Below are 15,250 nucleotides of genomic sequence, written 5' to 3'. Positions count from 1 at the left end.
TTGGCATTTGGCAAGATATGAAGAAACATGTAGTCTTTCTGTGCTCATCCTTATAGTCAGAATCTAGTCCAAGCTGGAAATAAGACAAGAAAAAAACTCTTTATATGACATTTTCACTTATGTATCTTTATATGACATGTTGAGTGAAATGAACGCAAAACGTTTCACCGACATTGACAATACATAACATAATTGTATTTTAGAGATCTATTGTGAATGATGCATCAAAACGCTAACGAAGAACACTATGGTGTCAATCCTTGGTCTTAGATGTTATAAATGTTTTGTTTCTATCATGAAGAAGTCCATCAGATGAAAATTAATTAATATGTAGGAACCACAACTCCAAAAACAAATTGCTCCTCCTCGGACCAAGGCATAGCCTCGGATAAAGATATGCACGCAAACATGGAACAGATGAGAAACAAGAGCTCAAGAAGCGGTGGTAGCCCTAGTGAGTACCTTATCTTAGATCACCCAGATGATCTAAAGGCTCAGACCGAGGTTCAGACAGAGGTTCAGAACTCGATTGATAGTACAGATAGTCAGACATCCTAAGTACAGAGAAGGCATGACTGAGGTCCCAGCAAGTTGCCTACAAGATGCTTTGTCATTATAGAGGTTGAAGGAGTTAGGAAGCCTTTGAAGCCTTCGCATGTATTAGGGTCGTATAAGACAACATCCGGGCTTCTTGTTAGGGATCATGTCCCAATCAGCTATAGAAGTTAGAGAGGCCGTGCAAATAATGTTGGGAAACGGGTAGGCTACGCTAGTCTAAAATAAAAAAAATTCTACCGCATTCACCTAGGAAACCATGCTAGTAGGAGATCATAGATCGTTACCACTCGATACGCCGTGTAGCGGAAGAATAGTTGGAGTAGACCGATCCAAAGTCGTGCGCATAAAACTCCTTGAACAGCTTCTCAATCAAAACCGCGACTAGCCCCGCGCAGATGGCCACGCTCCTCGACCAATTCCAAATAGGTGGTCATGCTCCTCGACCAGTTCCTCGACTAGCTCCCGATTAGGTCTGTCGCGATCTCGACTAGTTCTGAGTGGTTGTATCGTGCTATCCGACCAGATCATCGCCTGCGTCCGTGCCCGCTTCCCCGACCTGTACCTCTTGCCGGTAGTCGGTGCTGGTTTTGAAGGCACTCAGATGACCTCGGAGGAGCTCGGCGCCTGTGCCGATTCATTTTTGTATGCTATTCGCTCCTACCTTTAGACTGCCCGGTTCGACCCACTTAGGAGTATTTTTGGATCCTAGGAGTATTGTCTAGAGGTCGTCTAGGGCCAGTCCTGGGTCTCGTTCGAGTGGTCACTTTGTAACGAAGGATACTTTATCTTTGTGTGGATTTTTTCTGTGCTTGAGCGACGAGTAGCCTCAGAGTGCTCGTAATGCCCAGGGAGGATCACGTTGACCCGCTTTCAAGCTAGGTCTTGGCACTAAGGATGACCTTTAGCCTGTCAAGCCTTTCGGTGGTGACCAGCGCTTGACCCGAGTTAGGGCTTGTAGCATTATGGTCATTAATCCTTGGGCGTCATCCCTCTAGCAGCGTGCGAGGGATCAATTTTGGATCTCATCCCATCAATCATGAGTGGTATAAACAGACCTGGCTGCAAGAAAACAAAACACATATCCTAATAATTCTAGCCTCCAACTGTCTGGTCGACGGAAGAAGCTGTCGACCAGGCGGTCAAGTTCTTGAAACAGAAATGCTTACAATTTGGTGAGAGGTCACGTTTGTTTGTGAAATCCTGCAACACAGAAAGCTTGGTTTCTTGGATTTGAAAACACTTACAACTCATGTCCACGCTCATCTGGAAGTCCAGCAAAATAGAAAAACCGGCTCGTCATCGAGCAGCCTTATACACAGGACCGGTGTTTTGCGGGTTGTGTAATTTGCGGCCGACCTCCCTGCAAACCTGACCCTATCAGGCTGGGGAACTGTAGGTCGTTTTGGAGCACCCCCTCCCTCCCCGGAGGAGCCTATTACAACCTGCCCAGCCTTGGACTAAACCCAGGTCGAGGTCGCCCATGACCAGTGATCTTCCCATGCTTGGTGGTCGTGGTGGCGCCTGAGGCCTTGTTGGGACCAGGCTACTCAAGCCTTAGAGCACGTTCGCGGAACTCTTCGCCCGAGTTTTTATCTTCGTCCCCACCCAGCCACTTGGTCAGACCCGAATGGCTGACCATTTGAGGAGGCTAGCGTGTGATTCCTAACTGGCGAATTGAGTTCTGTTGTCCGATTTTATGTGATTTGGACTGCCAAGTCACACTACCAGTGCTCGTATGGACCCTAATCACTGCTGTGGCGGTGATCTCCTTAACGGGCTCGGGTTTGATCCATTTCGTGGACTTGTCGACTACCACGTATAGGAAATTAAAACCACATGGGGCTTTAGGGAAAGGTCCCATGGTGTCGAGCCCCTAGATAGTGAAAGGCCGAGAGAGTGGTATAGTTTGCAGTGTCTGGGCTGGTAGGTTGGTATTTCAGCCATGGTATTAGCACGACCCGCACTGTTTCACCTACTTGCAGGCATCCTGGAGGGCAGTATGAGGTTCGGCCTCCACGTATGCCTCCGAGGATGTTAGGGAACGCTGTGCTTCCCCAATCCTGAGCGATGTATTTCAGTAAAAAGTCGTTGCTCCCTTGGTGGCAGAGTCATCCATCTACCTAGGAGGATTTTCGCGGTCTGCACGTGTGACCCTTTCTGCTGACACATCGTCATCAGGGTCTGCTTGATTCTAAAGGTAGTCCAAGATCTGATCCATCCAGGTCGTACCCAAACCGAGCAGGGCAACCACATGATGGCCACCCGAGGTCGACGACACCGAGGGAAGCGTTGCCTCCAAAGGTGTTGCCTCTGGTGTTCCGTTTCCCAGCGGAATATCCCTTCCACGTTGGCCCGAGACCGCGGTGGGTGGTCGTGTGAATCTTTTTCCCAAAGACTCCGACTGGGGCGGGTTCACAAGAAGAGGACGGACGGACCAGCCCATTGGCTAAGGAAGTAGTCCTGGCGATGGACATGCGTGACTTCTTGATCGATGGTGCATTGCTCTAGCTTTCTTACTTTGGAGTGGTATGTCCCCATCGTCTGGTCCGAGCACTGGAAAGCCCTTTGGCATCAGGGTCACACCCAGTAGTGAGTCCCTCATCATTAGTCGGTGTTACACTCTCCACACAGGTGCTGCTCGCGTTCTAGGTAAGAGACCCTCATACTCCGCAATGTTATTATTAATTGGAAAAATATAATTGAACTATGTACCTAACAACGCAGGGTCCTATGCTCCTTCGTGGACGGTGGAAATGTATCTCGCTTTAGAGACCAGTACTGTGCATGTGGCGCCTTGAAATCCTGCAAGGTAGGACAAAGATTCCCTCTTCCTATTGATGGGTGGTCAGTACTGAGGGAGGAGAGGATTAGCTTTCTAAGGTCCTGGTCCCCAGCGGGGAGTGGTTATTACCCATGTCAGAAGTGCAAAGTGTGGACCCCTCGTTCGTCCTCAGGTTGAACCTACTTGGAGAAACAACACCCCCGATTAGTTTCTGGGTACTCTTTTACCTGATCGGATCATACCTGGCCGATGGTATTGGTTTGCACCACAGGGCTGGGTGTCAACCATCCCGACGCGGTGAGCACTCCTCCGGGTGGGGCTGCCATTGATGAGGCTGGTTCCCTGGGGACTTGCGATCCGTGAGCCCCCGTCGCCGCCTTGAATACAGATGCCTCTGCTGCTTTTCATTGAACCCTGAGGTCTTCAGATCCCGGTCCAATGTGCTGACTCTGGAACATATTGGGTTTGTCTGAGTTGTATCCCATGAAGAATACCTTGCACGATTCGGATCCTCTGAGTGGGACTCGTCGGTCATTAGGGATTTGAGCATGGATAATCCATAAGAAATTAACGGTACTTACCAAAACTCAAAAATGCGTCCCCCTATCTAACGCACCAAATGTCGAGGGTAAATCACTGACAATGATTTCGGGGTATGCTGGACAGTGGGTGCGTGATTGGTGTCCCGGGTGTGCCTATGAAATGTGTGTGTGTTTGCTACTCAAGACCACCAGGGTTATCCAGATTCAGGCCCCTCGTGAGATAATAGCCCTACATCATGTGTATTCTTCTTCATCCTCCTTTTTTACAGAAGACATCCCCTTTATATTCCAGGGGGGAAGTCTTACAAGTGAGCCCAACCAACAGACCCATACCTACCTTAAAAAATGATATAACTAATCATTACAAGCCTAGATTCGATGTGCCTGCCCTAGGTCCATGCGGTGGCCGTCCCATCCATCGATCGCACCCTCGTTTGTTGTGCCCGAATCGCCCGGCCTACCTTGTCCTGTCGCAGGCTTTCCACGCGCATCTGTTGCGCCCCCTGTCACGCCTGCGCGCCCGTCTCGCAACAATCAATGTTTGCGGGACGGGATAAGGTAACTCTACGCCGACCATGCTGCCTCAGCCGGAGTGGACTGCCTGAGGAAGGAAAACGACGTGAGTAGCGGCAATAAATGAGGTTTGACTGACCTAGACGAGTACTTGCCCCACAACCAGTAAGGACTGGTCACGGGGAATCCTGCGGAGGCCCTAGTCGTGGTCGCGCTGGCGTCGACTAGTCGCACGGGGGTTATGGGTCAAAGAACGAAAGTGGGTATTGTCCAAAGCTGACTGTCGCGGACCATCCCGGTGGGGGACCCCTATATTATTTACATTGACATACACCTAACCCAAATGGAGCACTAACATAAAATGAGACTAACATGAAGAGAAGAAAATGAGACGGACATGTATTGATCATAACCCTAACAAATAAGACCATACATATAACAAAGTTAGCTGAACCTGGATGTTCAAAAATGGAACAAACACAATTGGTACCACTAGAAAACTAAAAGCCTCGTTATTTCCATTAACACATAACCCATTATTGATCTTTTTTTTGTCACATGAGTTTTTAAATTTAAGTTGTTTTGATACATGATGCATGAACACTTGATTTCACATGTACACGGTACATGATGCATGAAGACTTTCAATATATAATACTTATATATCTTGTATTATTGAAATTTGAAGAAATGAGGCATGTAATATCTATTGATATTTAAAGAAATACTAGGTCATATACCATCGGAGTAGTACCTCCACCACGGCTGAACCAGTACCATTGGGAACACCAAGCCAGCGATCGGCGGTGAAAGTTGTTCCCTTGCCATAAGCCTAGACACAGTTTATTTACTTTTATGAATTTCATAGTTTTCAAATTTTCTCTAAAAAATAGAGACATTTGAATGTGAAAATGAGCAAACGTTTGTACCATCATAGATCATGATCAAGTAGCATCAGCATAGTGTGTCAATTCGAGACACATCAGGAAAAAAAGAAATTATTGACCACGAATCAAGTAGCATCACCTGTGCAGTCATTAAATTACATAGAAATCAACAAAATTACACAAAAATCATGTATCATCATGTACGGTCCTGTACTTATGAAAATTGCACTAAAAAGTTTCAAAATAAGAACAGTTTTCTCCACCACCTCACAAATTTAATCCTGTACACACCATACAACCAAAAAACAGAGGAACACGAACAAACTAAATTCCTATGAAATTCAAGTATGTACAACACACATGAGAACATGAACTGAAAGATCTTGGTGTCGTGAGCAGGGAAGACTTAGTCGCCGTTCATGAACTTGATGACGGAGTATACGTACAGGAAGCTGGCTGGGTGGACAAGTGACTGATTTCACAATGGATATATCCTGGAATCTCATCCAGTACGTAGTAGACCTGCACAAATGGAAAATTGGCACTGATGAACATGACTACACGCCCATAAACATGATAAAAAGCTAGCACAAAGTTGCCTATGACTAAGTCCAATCCCAGATCCCCAGATATAGTTACCAAGTGAGGGATCCACCGTGAACGAATCAAAGTTTTGCATTTGCATACGCTCCTCCAAAGTGCAAAAAACAAACAGTATATGGCCTGCAAGTGTGAAGTGCTGAAGAGATCGAACCTGGAGGTGGCTCTTGACATGAGATATGGTGAGCCCCTTCACGCCCATGAAGCGAAGAATGACCTTCGGTGTAGCCTCTGCAGTTAACACCACCAAGATAGTAATTAGGCTGCTGAAAATATTACTAAAAAGAACAGAAAGAGAAGACACCAACATAAGAACAGAAAGGCATGAAAAGCAGAAGCACTTCATGGCACCGAGAAAATTCTTCAGAGTCTCTCAAGGACAGGAATACTACTACTACTACCTAAGCATCAAACAACCGAGGAAGACACTAACTAGCACCATCAACGAAAAATAGAAACAAGACACTAGCAAAAAAGGCACATACAGCAGACTCGAGGAGATCGAGAGCCCATCAAAACAAGCATATATAATGCTTTGACACCATGAACACTGCACTGCATGCCATGGGACGCAAAAGGAGCAAGGAAGAAGAATGCACTGTCTTGGCTGCCGAGGCATTCTATGGCTTGCAGGAAGCTACGGTGGAACTCGGCGGTCCACCTCATTTTGGCCTACTTAAATCTGATGTACCGCCTCACACTGCCATTCCTACCATTACTGCCCATCTCTGAAATAGCAAGGGACCTCGTCCTAAGGGCTGGAGCTCACCAGGCAAGCGAAGGCAACCATGATGGAGCAGCTTGCCGTGCTGCAGGCCACCACCATGGATCTAGTTGAATTGGAACCAGCCGCCATAGATCCGGTCGCCGTGGGGGAGTAGGTTGTCATGGTGGAGGAGCTCACCGTGAGGGAGTCCTGTATGGATCCAGTGAGGAGGCAGCGGATCCATCCCTCATGATGCCGTCCTGCACGGATCCGATGAGGGGAGGTGAAGATCCGACAACAGGAGGAGAGGATCCGTCCCTCGTGAGGTTGTCTCGCATGGATCCGGTGAGGGAATGGTACGGATCCAGTTCTTGAGGCCGTCCCACACGGATCCGGTGAGGCACATCGCGAGGGGAGGGGTGGATACAACAGGTTGCACCAGTGAGGCACACCGCCATCACCATCTGCCCGCTACGCTACGCTGCTATCTCATGGTCAATGGCAACCTCCCGGCCTCTGCCGCCGCGCATGGTCGAGGTCAGCTTCCCGACCTCTGTTGCCACACACAGTGTACCTCAGCCCCAATACGCCTCCTCTTGTATGGCTCCATACCAGCTCGCCGACAGCGAGCTCAGCACCATGAAAAGGACAACAAGACCGTCAAAGGAGGTGAGAGTGAGTAGAGAGATGGTGTGAAAAATGAGTGACAGGAGAGAGAAGGCTTGTCCCTTTATTCTATACCTGACCAATACATGTACAGTGAGTCTCGCGTATTGGCTCCGGACAGCCAAGATATCAGCAACCCAGGTGCTGAGACTACATAATCCTTATTAGGTTTTCGAGTTCGTGGCAGCTGAGGGAATCGTATGTGTCGTGGGGTAGGAAGGGAAGTGGGACCGGGATGTCAGTGTGTTGAGTTTGAATTTTGTTGGAGGGCACGGACTTAATCTTTGATAATTGTGTTGGTGGCGGAGGGGGATCGAATACTGCACAAGTAGACGACGCTGAGCCTCGGACCGACTAAACGGCCTCAAGGTCTCAACCACCACAAAATATCCATCTTCAGTCTTTAGATCCTACTGATTCCTTTAAATGCTACACAAGTACATTTCTTATTATTCCTTTCCTTTGACTTTCCTGCGTTTTCCATTGTATCCCTATGTCTTTTCACGTGTTTTCTCTCATTTGTGTATTTTCTATTCCGGTGACCCAAACAAGCCCTAAGTTAAATCAACTTTGAAATCAAATATTAATTCAACAATTCAATCAAGGATTTTGAACTGTCTGAGTCCACTACAATGAACTTTCCAACTTTAAAGATCTAAAACTTGGGCACTCAAAATTCAACTCCCAACTTTTTTACCCAGAAAACATTAATTACAAAAAAAATTATGAAAAAAAATGGAAAGCTTAAAACCCTCGAAGCTTCAACTCGACTCAAAAACAAAGTTCCATATATATGGCCCCACATGCGCCATGGGGATTTTGAGGGACTCTGGTTGTGGCAGCTATTGCTTGATGGACGCCATGGTGATGCATCCAGACACGGGTCGAAGTGATGGACTATGTAGGAAGGACTAAAATGCAGTGCTGCGAAGGAGGAGAAGGAAACCATTAGCCTCTAAGAACATCTTCAATAGAATCTCTATCCTGCTTGTCATCTCATTTTTTAGCTAATAGTCATAAAAATGGATCTCCAACGGCTCCTCTATCGCATGCGCTACTCTGATGCGCCCTCCAACTTCGGCCTCCCACGCGTCAAATCTGGCGTGCCTCTCTCCTCACGCCATCCCTCAACTATCTTCTCTCCCGTGCTCTCGCGCCACCATCCGGAGCCATTGCCCTCGCAGCTGGACTGGGATGGAGATGCGCCGCCCCTCTCAGATCTGCCGTTTTTTGTGCACCGCCGCCACTGGGTCCCCATCTCGGGCACCGCCGCCTCGCCGAGGGGCCTCGCCAATTTCACTACATAGCTATGGCCTGCATCTTGGAGGAGGAGCCAGATGGGGCGCGCGTTCGTGTACGTAATCCTGGGCGGCGATTGCGTCGCTACGGACTACGTGGCGCTCCAATTCACCCACCCCGGCGGCTACTCCCACGGCGAGCTCTGCATCATCTCTGAAGAGGCCGTATGCTCCCTTTCTTCTTGAGTTTTTTTTGTCTTGTCTGAGTATTTTCATCCCCTGCTTGCAATCGAGCCATCGACCGATAGGACCCCACCGACAATGCTTTGGGAGCTCAGATTCCATGTTTTATTATTCTTGTCGCTGAAACAGGATTGCTTCAGATGTTCCAATAGTACTAATTTGTTGTTTCCTTGGTGATATTTGGTCAAGTAGAGCGTGCGTTTACCGGGATAAGCAGGAAAAAAAGGTTGAATTGGGTTAAGCATGATGCAATTTGGGGTTGGGGAGTCATGGATTAGTCTGCAGTTTGGTAATTCGGATAATTTATTTTTGTGCCTACTTTGTATAAGGAGCAAGAAAGGAATGGTACACTTTTTCAGCTGGGTCTCTAAATTCAGAGCCAGATCTTTTCAGCTGGGTCTCTAATTCTTGGTAAGCCATCACTACTTTACGATATGATGCTTTCATTAGAAATAATGTTGTCACAATGTGAACCTCATCTCTTTCTTATGTGTTACAATTACAGCAATTGGAGCTATCTTTTCTGCAACAGACTATGTTTACACATTGCAAGTTGGTTATGGGAACAATCTTCTGAGTGATAGCAATGTAGCCATTGTGCTGAAATTCTTAGGGAATGTATGTTATTTGTTTTTGTCAAGTACCTTCCTTGGAGTGTTTGTAAGTTGATTCATAAGTTTCATTTATACATTGTTTTACTGACTTGATTTGATCACTGAACACTTCAAATTTCTTCTACCATTGGCAGATTGGATTGCTCTGTGCTTACATAATCAAGAAGTTGTACATAGCAAGGTCCGTTTAACATAGAAAAAATTTATTGGTCCAGTTAGGCTTTAGTTTTTTCTATACTTTGTGCAGTTACCACTTTTAGATAGCTTGGGATTGTTTGTCCACATTCTGTATTATTCTTAGACATTTTCTCCATTATGAATTGCCAAATGATTCAGAGACTTTTGTTAACTGGATGGGCTGGGAAAGCAGGAAATGCACTCTTAATGTTTACAAGCAGCCAGAAAAGGACAATTAGATCACTTGAGCGTGATGTTGGTTGCAAGTTTGAGTTTATAGGCCCTCCGTCAATGGAAGAAGTACTGAAGTCATCTACAGAGCATGTCATTGCTACGTTGTGAGGGGTACACTCAGAGTTGACTCAATATTTCTTTGAGCAGCTGAGAGATTAACCGAAGAATTAGGACCTCATGCTACTATGTATGAGCCTAAAATATATAGTTACAAATATATTGTCAGTTTGGAATAGAGACAAATTTGTTTTAGTTAATCTGTGTTATTGTATTTACAACTCCAGATTCTGACTATAATAGTTTTAGCTGTCTCTTGATATCACACATGACAATTGTATTTGTAAACTATAAAGAGTTTAAAGATGTTTATCTTATGATCTTGTGACATACCAAACCATGTCGTCATTTGTTGTATGAGCTATTTGTTGTGCGAACTATAAGTTATGTCAAAAGAATATAATACATTAATTCAGAAAGAACTACATGCATCATCACACATAATTTGAAAACACTACACCACTCCATAATGAAAACACTACTTGATAGGTTCCGACTATATTATTGCAAATGTTTACACTATAAGAACTACGACTCTTCTTACATTTGTCATATGTGCTCAACTAGATCATTTTGAAGTTGAGAGTGAGCTTGTTGGTCCCTAATATCAGATTGCTCTTAATAAACTTCATAAACTGAGACAACTCTGGGGTGTGCTCATCTTCAATTATCACCCTTTCTCCCTCATGATGGTAATGGGACTCTTCCGGCTCATGATCGTAATCGAAGTCTTCTCACTCATCTTCAATTATCATGTTATGCATGATGACGTAAGCTGTCATGATTTGTCTGAGTGTTTCTTGATCCCAAAACCTTGTTGGTCCACGAACAATGGCAAAACGAGCATGTAGAACTCCAAGGTGGAAAGTTTCAAGGCAATATGACTCCACGGATGGAATATGAACTATAGGTTCCATTCAAAACCATTCCATGTGTCTTTGTGCTTAAAAGCTCGCAACTTTGAAGATGGACGAAACAGAGACAAGATCACCGGGCAAATAAACTCTCCAAGATGATAGTCTAGAGGAAAGGGAATTTAAGACTCCATCACATATGCATGTGTATATGAATTCTATGCCTCTAGCATCAAGAAAAATAACTTTCCAAGGTGTTGAAATTTCAGCTCAAAAAGAAAAACAAAAATCAACGACAAAACACCAAGAACTTACAAACTTGTAAGAGAGCTAATAGAAGGAAATTAGAAGGAGGGCAATTCAAGCATGTGCAAAAACTTATACTTTATTACTCAAAGAGGTCAACCCTATTTTAGGCAGATTACGAAGATTTATCTCTCAAAACTCTCACATATTACATAAGCTAACCACTCTTCTCCCTCTCCTCTAAAATTATAGCACAAGTCTCTCATATTGATAGCTCAAGTGGGGGGCTTCCCAACCAGTCATACCTCTCTATTTATAGTCTAGGAAATTTAACCCCTAATTTTCCTTGGTTGTTCCCAAAATACCACTCTATTGTAGTACACTCATACCTACCACTGAGTGCATTTTATTCCATTTTCTCCTCCATCTATCGGACAACTGTAGCTCCTTCACGACTTAGCTTCGCCTCGACGCAAGCTTCATGATAATGCCACATGGATCACCAGTCCTCCCACGGTTTTGAAGCCAAACCGCGAAACTCTAACACGTTTCTCAAAGCGTAACTAGATGTCACTTGCTTCCACCTGAAGCAAGCACTCCGATGATGACGCGTGTCCTCCGTCTTGCAATCTCGACCCCCGGCAAGTCTCTCCTGCTTCTGATCCCTCGTGCCACATTATCACTTGCTCCAGTATCCCCTTCGCTTGACTTTATCAACACGCCGTCCTCATCAACCTTCATCTCTTGCCTTGCTTGATGTCCATGTGTACCGATAGGATCATTCTTGACTCCGCTTGGCCTCCTTGATCATTCGGCTCCAAGCACCTGGCTTAGGCCCGATTACCCACCGTCGACCGCCAAATTGTATCCATCATTTACACACTATGAGACCAGCAAACATGCATCTCCAGAACTATATAACATCATCACATGTTAGTCCAAATCGAAATCAAGTTGAAAAAGATCAGACGTAACAAAAATGTGAGCTGAGCTCAGAAGCCAACACACACTGGTGCAACGACAGGCTACACAATGTGGGGTCATTGCCAAGAAACGACTCCTCGGTGAAGCTAGAGTTGGCGAATCCCAGGGGCAGCTAGCCGAAGAAGTTGTTGGAGGAGAGGTTGAGCGCCTGGAGCTGCTAGGCTGTCATCCTGATGAGGTCCTTCGGGATGGGCCCTGAGAAGCGGTCCTCACCGAGGTCGAGGCATTGGAGGCCGTGGAACGCTGTGAGGAAGGAGGGGAAGTCACCGGAGAAGTAGTTGGCACTGGTATCAAGGATGTAGAGGCGGTCGCAGGTGGTGTTGGGCCCAGCCGGCGTGGGGATGGCTCCGGTGAGTGCATTGCCGTGGAGGCGTTGCTTGGTGATTCGGTCGCAGAGGTTCCATATGGAGGTTGGGAGCGCAGTGGAGAGGGCGTTGTTGGTAAGGTCGAGCACAGAGAGCGTGGGTGCGTTGACGAGCTCGAGCGAGAGTGGGCCGGAGAGTGCGTTTGTGGCGAGGTAGAGGGAGTCAAGGGCAGAGAAGGTGGCGAGCTCTAGTGGGAGGCGTCCAGTGAATGCAGCAACAGGGAGTCGGATGAAGGCGCAGAGGAGGGCTTGGTCGAAGGCGAGGGAGAGGTTGGTGCGATGGTGGTAGTGACGCCGCGGAGCTTCTGTGTCTTCATGCCACTGCTGGATCTATGCGCGTTCCCGGAGGACAGTTGCAGCTGGCGCGCGAGGTGGGCGACGAGGGCGGGTGCGCAGGTGCTGCAGTGGTCTCTCGCCATGGCGCTCCCGACGGGCATGACGAAATTAGCCCTTAAGGGTAGTGGTCATAATTTAATCACCTAATGAAACAATGATGAAAATATTCAGACCAATAGATTGTTGAATTTAACTTATGATACCTTACACTACGTGAAAAACGGATAATAAAGACATGATTTAGTGACGGGTCGTTATATAATTCGTCACTTATATAGCCTCGGTCGGGACCAAGCATAGACACATCACTGATTGTAGGTCATAGGTGACGAGTTATAATATTGTCCGTCACTTATGATATAGGTGACATGTTATAACTAAATCCATCACTTATGACCTGGTCATAGGTAACGGGCCTCTCAGTACAAGTTATAAGTGATGGGTCACATTACGACCCGGCCTGCTACTTATGAGCCGTCACTTATGACTTGGATTTGTTATAAGATCTGGCCTGCTACTATATGCCCCTAGACTGGCCAGCACTGTGCTTGCATAGTAGATCATCGATTTTCTCCGGTTCCCCTAGAAACTCTCTAATATTTTGTTGATCTAAAGTTTGAATTGGTGCTAGGTCTTTGAAGGTTTGCATTCCCCCCTTTCCTCCTCCTCTGATCCCTATTTGGTAGATTTGTTGTGTTTTGAGTTGTAGTCGATTATTTTGCATCTTTATCCAAAATCTTAGTACAAGTAAGTTGTATTTATGTTAGATTTGGTACTAGGTTTGCCCGATCTACCACGAGATGCCACATATCTAGTGTAATTATATGGAATTTTTAATCGCATACTGAACCACGAAATTAAGGTAATTGTTAATGAAGAATGAATGTTTTTATATTAATTGTAGATGACAGACAGAAGTTGGATATACCTTGAGACCTAGACTTGTTCGGAGTACCTGAGTGGGATGAAGAATTTCATGAGTGCTGCCTTGGTGGATATAAAAGATTATGGTAAAACGACAATGAATTGTTCATGTCGCGACTGCATGAATGATAAAAAGTTCATGAAACCAGACAATATCTATGCACACTTGGTCATACGTGGATTTAAAGGGAATTATTCATATTGAAACAAACATGGCGAGGAAGGCCTTAACGAGGGAGAGATGGATCGGACCCTCCATGCCAACAGTGTGGATCAAGAACTTACACCTAGTGAAATGGATCATGATATTAGAGACGATGACATATTAAGTTTTAATAATAATAATCTTGAGGAATTTGTGGAGAATGTAGACCAGATGGTACAAGATCTAGAGCGGCACAACGAGTATAACAATAGTGAGTTGGCTAAATTCTAGTAATTAGTGAGGGATTCCAAGATGCTCCTTTATCCCAACTGTAATGAGAATTATACACGGATATTTGGGAACCTAAAGCTTCTACAACTGAAGGCAACACTGATAAGAGTTTTGAAGTATTACTGGATCTGCTAAGGGACATGCTACCAGAGAGGAACATCATGCCCGAGGGCAACTACGACGCGAAGAAGATAATTTATCCTTTATGATTAGAAATAGAAAAAATGCATGCATATAAGCAGGATTGTATCTTATTTCGTGGAGAGTATGCAAAGCTACATCAATGCCCCGTGTGTGGAACCCAGTGATATAAGCGTAGAAATGATGGTGGTGACAAGGACAGAGGAAGAAAAGTAAATAGCCTCCTAGGAAGGTGGTGTAGTATTTTCCTGTAATTCCCCGTCTGAAGCGTCTGATTGCCAACAGAAAGGAGGCCCAATTAGTGTGTTGGTATACGGAGGGTCGTAAGAATGACATAACAATACGTCACCCGGTAGATTTCGCTCAGTAACAAATCGTTGATTCCACATTTGGTTGGTTTGTTAAAGAATTAAGAAATATTAGGTTTGCTATAAGTACAGATGGTATGAATCCGTTCGGTAACATGAGTACCTCACATAGCACCTGACATATTGTATTATCAATCTATAACCTTCCACCTTGGCTTTGTAACAAGTTGAAATACATTATGTTATCGATCATGATATCAGGACTGAAACAACCTGACAACGATATTGATGCGTACCTCAAGCCTTTAGTCAATGATCTTAAGAAACTTTGGTCGGAAGGCGTCGAGGTTTGGGATCAGTACAAGAAAGAGTACTTTACATTGCATGCCATATTATTCATCACCATCAATGATCTACCACCACTTCGTAACTTGTCAGGTCAGAACAAAAGAAAAGGTGAAGCTTGCCACGTTACTTAGATGACACATATAGTTTGAGGTTGACCAACTCAAAGAAAATAGTGTATATGCGGCATCGATGTCTTCTTCCTAAGAAGCACCCGTACTGAAACATGGACAAGCACTTCGATGGCATAAGTGAGAAAGCGTTACCTCTGAGGCATTTCAGCAGGGAAGATGTCCACAATCAGGTTAAAAATATCAATATTTTCCTTGGCAAGCAAAAATAATCCTCTAAGGATGATGAACAAAAAGGAACATGGAAAAAGAAATCAATATTATTCGAGCTAGAGTATTGGAAAAAATTAGATGTTCTTCACTCTATCGACAATATGCATGTAAAGAAGAATATCTGCGAGAGTATGATTGGTGCATTGCTCCA

This window comes from Phragmites australis, chromosome 6, assembly GCF_958298935.1.
Source record: "Phragmites australis chromosome 6, lpPhrAust1.1, whole genome shotgun sequence".
Lineage (NCBI taxonomy): Eukaryota > Viridiplantae > Streptophyta > Magnoliopsida > Poales > Poaceae > Phragmites > Phragmites australis.
This window is presented reverse-complemented; position numbering follows the sequence as displayed.